This window comes from Diadema setosum, chromosome 11, assembly GCF_964275005.1.
Source record: "Diadema setosum chromosome 11, eeDiaSeto1, whole genome shotgun sequence".
Lineage (NCBI taxonomy): Eukaryota > Metazoa > Echinodermata > Echinoidea > Diadematoida > Diadematidae > Diadema > Diadema setosum.
Window position 1 is genome coordinate 15,266,849 of NC_092695.1, and position 7,234 is coordinate 15,274,082.

The following is a 7,234-nucleotide window of genomic DNA, read 5'->3' on the forward strand; positions in this document are numbered from 1 at the left end:
AACAAACACCACTGTTTTACAGCACCTTTCAAGGACTCTTAATTTTTTGTTTGTTAAAAACAAACGTCTCGAAGTAAAGAATTCCATATTGTAGGCGAAATGTAGACCGATACAGTGTATAAAGTGTACATCCCAAGCTATTAAAGAAAAAAAAAAACAGATTATGAATATCATTTAAAGTAAGAATTTCAGTGTGTTTAATCATCTTTAGTTGAGTTGCAAATGACATGTACATATTTAATAAGAGCAGTAAACTTCGAAGCGCCCCCAAGCCCTTCTATACTTAATTATTCATGTGTAAAGGTAGCGCCAGGGCACTCTGGTGGTCTAGTGGTTATGACGCTGGTCTAGTAATCCAGAGGTCGTGGGTTCGAATCCTGCTTGGGCTGCCTGTGATTTTTTTTTCACAGCAGCCTACAAACTGCACACTGCAGTTGAGTGCGTTACTACGGATGGAGACAAATGAATAATCTATTATTTTAATATACGATGTTTGACATCCTTATTGCAATCACTTTCTTTAATCGTGAATTTAGAGACATAATGAATTATTATTAAAAGAACTCAAATTTCTGTATTTTGTTGTGAGTTTGCATGGGAACATACACGTATCATAATTTACAATTTTAGTTAGATAAAGAACATCTTATAACAGAACAGTCTAGTGATGGTTGAATAATTATGTCAATTTGTGAAAAGTCCTATCATTTACATGGAGTGCATGTTCCCATGTTTATAAGAATCATACGTGACACATTCAAAGTGGGTTGAAGACAACAAAATAATAAATAAAAGAATAAAGGAGAATAGAACTTAATCTGATTACAGCATCATCTAAATATTGCCAATGTGCACTTAGAAATCTATCAAGATTTATCACAAGGTTATGATTACCACACAAAACCTTCAAGATTTATTATCATGAAATACATACCAATGAACACTTAAAAAAATCTAACGTTCCACATCCACATGAAGCTTTCCTTGATATAAATGTCTCTCTGTAGTGTTATTAAAGTGTAGCAAAATTGTAATTATGACATCACAGAATGGAATGCATTGTTTTCACCTTCAATCTTAGGATCTCCTTTCATGTTTCCACTTTACAATCACATTTCACTGTAGATATACCATCCTTATGTTGTCGCCCTTCATCCCAATTTCTCCCTTCTATCCTATCTGTAGATTGTCTTCTTTCCTAAGCCATTGTATTCACATTCCTTGATGATCAGCACGATGCTGTACTTTTTTCTTCTTCTCTGAAACAGTCCAGCTCTTCGCTACTGCATGGCATCAGTCATCTGAAAGAAAAGACAGAAATTAAGAACTTTCGATTAAAATCAAACATCATGATACAAGATACAACTTTCATTTTGAGAAAAAGAAATCAGCCAACTAAACTGTAGTTGAAATTATTTTGCTCTATTTATTTAAACATAAAACAAAACGGTATACAGGATCAAAGAATGTCAAAAAAATACTGCTGTTTTTGATGCATATTCAAATTGTCTCGCCTTTTACATATGTTAATGATGCAAGATCTTATGTCTAGCACTTAGTAAGTCTCATGTAGAATTTAAATTATTATTCACATGAATAAATCTGCATGTCCTTGTAAACAAGGCATTGCTTTGAAAAAGCTGAATATTACTAATTGCATCTGGGAAAGAGTCTACGACAATCAAACTTGTTTATTATCAGAGACTTTAACATCTTAATAAGACCTAGACTCTACATTACCATTGTATTCACATCCGTTGGTGATATACACGACCCTGTACTTTTCCTTTTCTTTTCTGAGACAGTCCAGTTCTTCGCTACTACATGGCACCAGTCATCTGAAAGAAAAGAAAGAAATTAAGAACTTTTGATTAAAATCAAACATCATGGCACAAGATACAACTTTAATTTTGAGAAGAAAAAAAAATCAGCCAACAAAACTGAAGTTGAAATTATTTTGCTCTATTTATATTAAACATAAAACAAAATGGTAGGCCTATGCAGGATCAAAGAATGTCAAAAAATGCTGCTGTTCGTATTTGATGCATATTCAAATTGTCTCTTCATTTACACATTTTACTGATGCAAGATATTATGTTTAGCACTTGGTATGTCTCATGTAGAAATTGAATCATCATTCACATGAATATAAATCTACATGTATTTGTAAACAAGGCATTGCATTGAAATAGCTGAATATTACTACATGTACCTGCATTTGGGAAACAGTCTATGACAATCAAACCTGTTTCTTATCAGAGACTGTAACATCTTAATTAGACCTAGACTCTACATTATCATTCAGCTTTTAAAGGTATTAACCATTCACCTATAAAACACTGGCATTGTCATGTGCATCATATTTCTTTGATACTGCACATATTTTCATGAAGTCTGCACAAGAATGCAAATGAAACACGTCTGCTGTTTGGTATTTATGAAAAAAAAAAATCACTAACCTGGAAGTCCTTGGCCTTAGAAATAACACGTGGCGAGTTAGTAGGAATTGACGTTAAAATAGAATAAGAATAGATCTACTAAATAGGCCTTTGCCTCATGAATGTCTGGTCTAATTATAGACTAAGTGAAGTCTAGACCTTTCACTTTTAAGTTACCAGTGGTTCACAAAATTTATATTATAGATCTAGACTACATCTAGATCTAGACATCTAATACTATTAGATCTTGGCAACTTTTGTCTTTGTGACACGAAATTAACACGTCACGGATGATATTGCGGCGATATCCAACAGGATGACAGTACCACTATTACTGACTCAGTAAGTTGACATAGATAACTAACATCAACTTGTTAACGTACGTTAGAGATGGCACCATATACAAAAGCCGGTGACACTGACACTGACAGATCGAACGACTACGTTTAGACTAACGTTAAAGAGTTAGACTCGCCATCTCAGTAAGTCGGCCAAAGACAAAGTCAATACAGGGCTAAGTCAGTGTTACTGTTATGTTAGGCCTAACAAATGTTAACGGTTACTCGGTTAGGTTAGGTTTACCAGAACTCAAGAGTCCTGGTTAAATCAGTCGAGGGACATTTCTTAGAAGTCCTTCGATTCCAAGAATAAAAAGTGTGAAAGAACAAAGGGAAATAAGGAAAGAAGAAAGGACAAAAGATTATGTATGGCTGCTGTGGAAATCGACAGCGCCACTGTATCACTATCAATCAAGCGTAAATATATAAACGCCATTTGGTTGGGCCACATTCACAAGTTTTAGGGGAAAAAAGCCCCACCGCTGTGCTTAGGCACTCCACTCGAACTAACGTTAGACATACACTACACACAGTACGGTACTAGGGCTGAATTCACAAGTATACTTTAACACTGCACTGTACAGGAAAGCCACCTAACCTGTAGAGTACTCGTAGTGTTTAGGTAGTATCACTAGACCACATAGTATACTGTCATAGATGACATCTACACCAACGCTGCACACTGGCACTGGTCCGACGGTCCCTGACCAGGAAAAATCACTGTTGGACACTGACCAGTAACTTTTTCAGGAATGGACCAGTAAAGATTGGGGGAAAAAATGGGTGGACTCTACCTACTATTACCACTAGTCTAGATGTAGATCTAGAGCTAGACTACCGTGTACCGGTATGGCTCTGAACTATGTTAATTTGACTTGGTCTTAGACTTCAGCTGATCTTAGTTTTAGTAACTGGTACCGGTATTACAAGTAAAGTCTTAACTTAGACTTAATAGTTAGACTTGAAAGTAAAAGTCTAACATGTCTAACTTTATTCTTTACTCTTCCTTTGAGTTTTACTGTTAGACTTTTTTTTGTTTTGTTTAGTACGCCTACTTTGTCAATCTCATGATTTCATTTTCAACTCAAAAGTCAAGGCTTTAAATAGTGTCTTCGAGACTTTGAAATCTTGCAATCTGCATGTCTTGCACACAGACGTTACGACTACAGTACTCAGTAGTCTCAGAAGTAACGACATAAGTTGAAAAGAAACAATAAATAATATGATTTGGGATCTAATTTGAAATTGTATGGCGTTTACAGACTAGGCTTCATAAGCATCACGCGATTGAATACATGGGACTACACACTACCGCAATTAATGGTTATGGTAGTCCAACTGAAACTGTTATTTTGAGCATGATTTTAATAGGATTATAGCTTACCATTCACTTCACTCGTGGACAGTGGGCTGGCTTAGGCCGTCATTCATCTTTCAGAAGGTTTGGTTCTCACTCTGAGATCTGGATTAGGGCCAAAACCTAATTCTAGGCCAGTAAGTTGAACAAAGCTCAAAGTAACGCAACTGCGACAGTTCGTGAAACCCGCATTGCTCTTCACCGTAGCAATTCGGGTTTTACGAACCGGCGTATCTTTCGTGCGTCGGTTCGTGAAACTCCTTTTTCTCAATTTCTCGATATTTCGAGTTCCGTCGTTTTTTTCTTTCTTTGATAAAATTAAGAATAATTAATTTTGTGATCTAAAATTTTGGGATTCGGTAGAGTTTTGAAAGCACTTTCATTTGGTACCAATATCTCGATTTTGAAAATTTTGACCAAAATCGAAATAGCGTCAGTTCGTGAAAACGCCGACGAAGTGACGTACTGGTACTTGCTTGTTTCAACATCTCTCTTTTTTATCAAGTATTCACATAATTATTTCGCGTATTGAATTTAAGATCTTGTTGTTTGTTTATTCATGTTTTCACAAAATTGCTCCTTCTTACCTTTCAGTGCTCCTTGTGAAATATGAGCCTATGAGAGTTCCTAAATCAGAGGGGAATCTGTATATGTGATACCCTCAATCAGCTGTCAATCCATTACACTACAAACTACTATGGCAAACGTAGTTTACGCCGCTCCAGAACTGTGGAACAACAGTCCAAGAGATAAAACATGCAAGTTCCATCAATAAGTCAATTTTTTTTTAAACTTATCTGTTAAAATAGTAACATGGTGTTTGTAGATGATGATTAAAGGAGCATGTTGTTGTTTCTGAAATTACCTTTTCCTGTTTATCTTTTGTTCCCCCTCTAAAGCGCATAGAGACCTTGCCAAAGGTATATGCGCTTTATTAGAGCGGCAATGATGATAATGATATAATAATAATAATAATAATAATAATACCTTTAACAATAGTCAATAAAAAGACATTTATTTACATTGTACATTATCAAACAAGCATATACAGTATGTGTGCATAGTTTCCTCTTTACTTACAGGTTCACGTAACATAATAATGGTGTCTTTTTTTCAATTTTCAACATTGCATTTCCATCTACTCTCTTAAGTCTCAACATAATATTTTTATGTGTATCAACATAACATATTTACATAAGTCTTCTGTGTATAACTTTTCAGGTTCACGTGGCTGGCCATCTTAAAAGCTGTTAAGCTTAAGTAAAATTATGAAGTTACCTTTTAATGAAAATGATGGTTTTAATGTAAATAAGGTAATTTAACATACCTAACAACTTTTTGAACATTAAACTTTATTTGTTATTAAAGAAGTAAGGAAACTATAACATTCAATATATTTACCCGATCTTGAATTAAGGGTTCATCTTTGCTTTTTTTTTTCTCCATTTTTATTGCTCCGCCGTAAAGTGTCGCCGGAGCTATTATTCTCTTTTAAGTTTATTGTTTCTTTTAGCATGAACATTATGGCGGTGTTAACACGGTATTATCACGGATCTTGAGGTGCAAACGCGGAGGATGCCGTTCTTTACACGATGAACGGCGATGTGAACACGGTCCATTTCAAACCGCCACGACCGCCACGAAAAATTAAACATGTTTAATTTTTCTGGCGGTTCCCCGCGGTTCTCGGGGTTCATGGCGGATGAGTGACGGATGACCACGGTTTGTGTACGGTGTAAACACGGTCTTTGGCGGAGTACGGCGATTTGCTGAACCGCCATGAACCGCCGTCTAAACCGGCGATGTGTGATTGCACCTTTAGTGTAGGCGTAGCGCACTCGAGGGTATTTACAATTGTGAAACATGCACGAGGCGAAGCCGAGTGCATGTTGCACTACATTGTAAATACCCGAGAGTGAGTAACTATACACAGCCCAGTCGCTGCACATGGCACGTCGCGACAGGGCTGTACGAGCGCGACCACCAACCACTAGGAGAGCGACGTAATCGTATCACGTCATACGTCGTACGTCGCGACGTACCATGTACAGCGACTGGGCTGTGTATAGTTAGGCCTGGCGTGAAAGATTGTGTACCGTGTGGACATGCTGGATATGATGATCAATTTCGGTAAGTTTCATTGCGTACATTTGAATACTGATAGCATCAGATGTAGAGTAAATATTGAAGAGTATACTCGATGAGTTTGAGGTGACAAAAATGATGTTAAGTATCAAAATTCAAAGCTATCGTGATACGATTACGTCGCTCTCCTAGTGGTTGGTGGTCGCGCTCGTACAGCCCTGTCGCGACGTACCATGTACAGCGACTGGGCTGTAAATAGTTAGAGAGTGAGCTGCGTCTCCACTAACGCCACGAAATAATCCTGTGCATCATTTGTTTTATAAAATGGGTCGAAAACTAACAGCATTTTCACGTACCTTTGTGGGTCAATAGTCCAGTCAGCTACATGTAGCACTCGATATCGAGTGCTACATGTAGCTGACTGGATATCGCTCGAGAGAGTCGAGTCAAGCACGTCGCACTCGGAAATCCCGCACATGTACTGTACGTATCGAGTACTGTATACGTACGCCACATAATATGCTGTGCACACAAGAAAGGCCGGCCGGCATACGCAGACCGAACTAGAAGTTGTTTACAGGTATTGACAGCGCGTATAAGTAGCGCGCGACGCACTTGTAACAACTGATTGAGTGCGCACTGGTACTGCAGTGCAATGGTACTAAAGTAATCAAAGCCCACGTGACTCATTTCAGCGCTTCCTATTGGCTACGTTCTTGAACCCATTTTATAACAAAGATTAGTTCAGCGTCTTTGCTATTAGGCTTGAGGACCGCGCGCTGTCCATTTGTTTTGTACAGGATTAGCACGCACTTTCCTGTCAGCTCAGTAAGGCCTCGTTTGGTACCCGTAGTATTATAGAGTACTGATGAACATGGCGATCACGAACTGTGTGTAAATTGTCTGGAATTAGGGTCGAGTTTTCCCTGAGACCGAGTTAGTCTGGAGCCTTCTGGAATAAAAGTCGGTCTACCGACTTTTATTATTTTTCTCAAAATACTCCAAAACGACTCATC

The 7,234-nt window shown here is 37.6% G+C and overlaps 1 long non-coding RNA gene across 1 annotated transcript; it reads right to left on the reverse strand.

Moving 5' to 3' along the window:
- Positions 1 to 1,165: 1,165 nt before the first annotated feature.
- Positions 1,166 to 4,354, reverse strand: LOC140235208 (uncharacterized). The gene is made up of 3 exons (XR_011901682.1): positions 4,161 to 4,354; positions 1,741 to 1,838; positions 1,166 to 1,301 (listed from the first exon to the last, which is right to left on the reverse strand). It is a non-coding gene; the product is annotated as an uncharacterized lncRNA (long non-coding RNA).
- Positions 4,355 to 7,234: the final 2,880 nt, after the last annotated feature.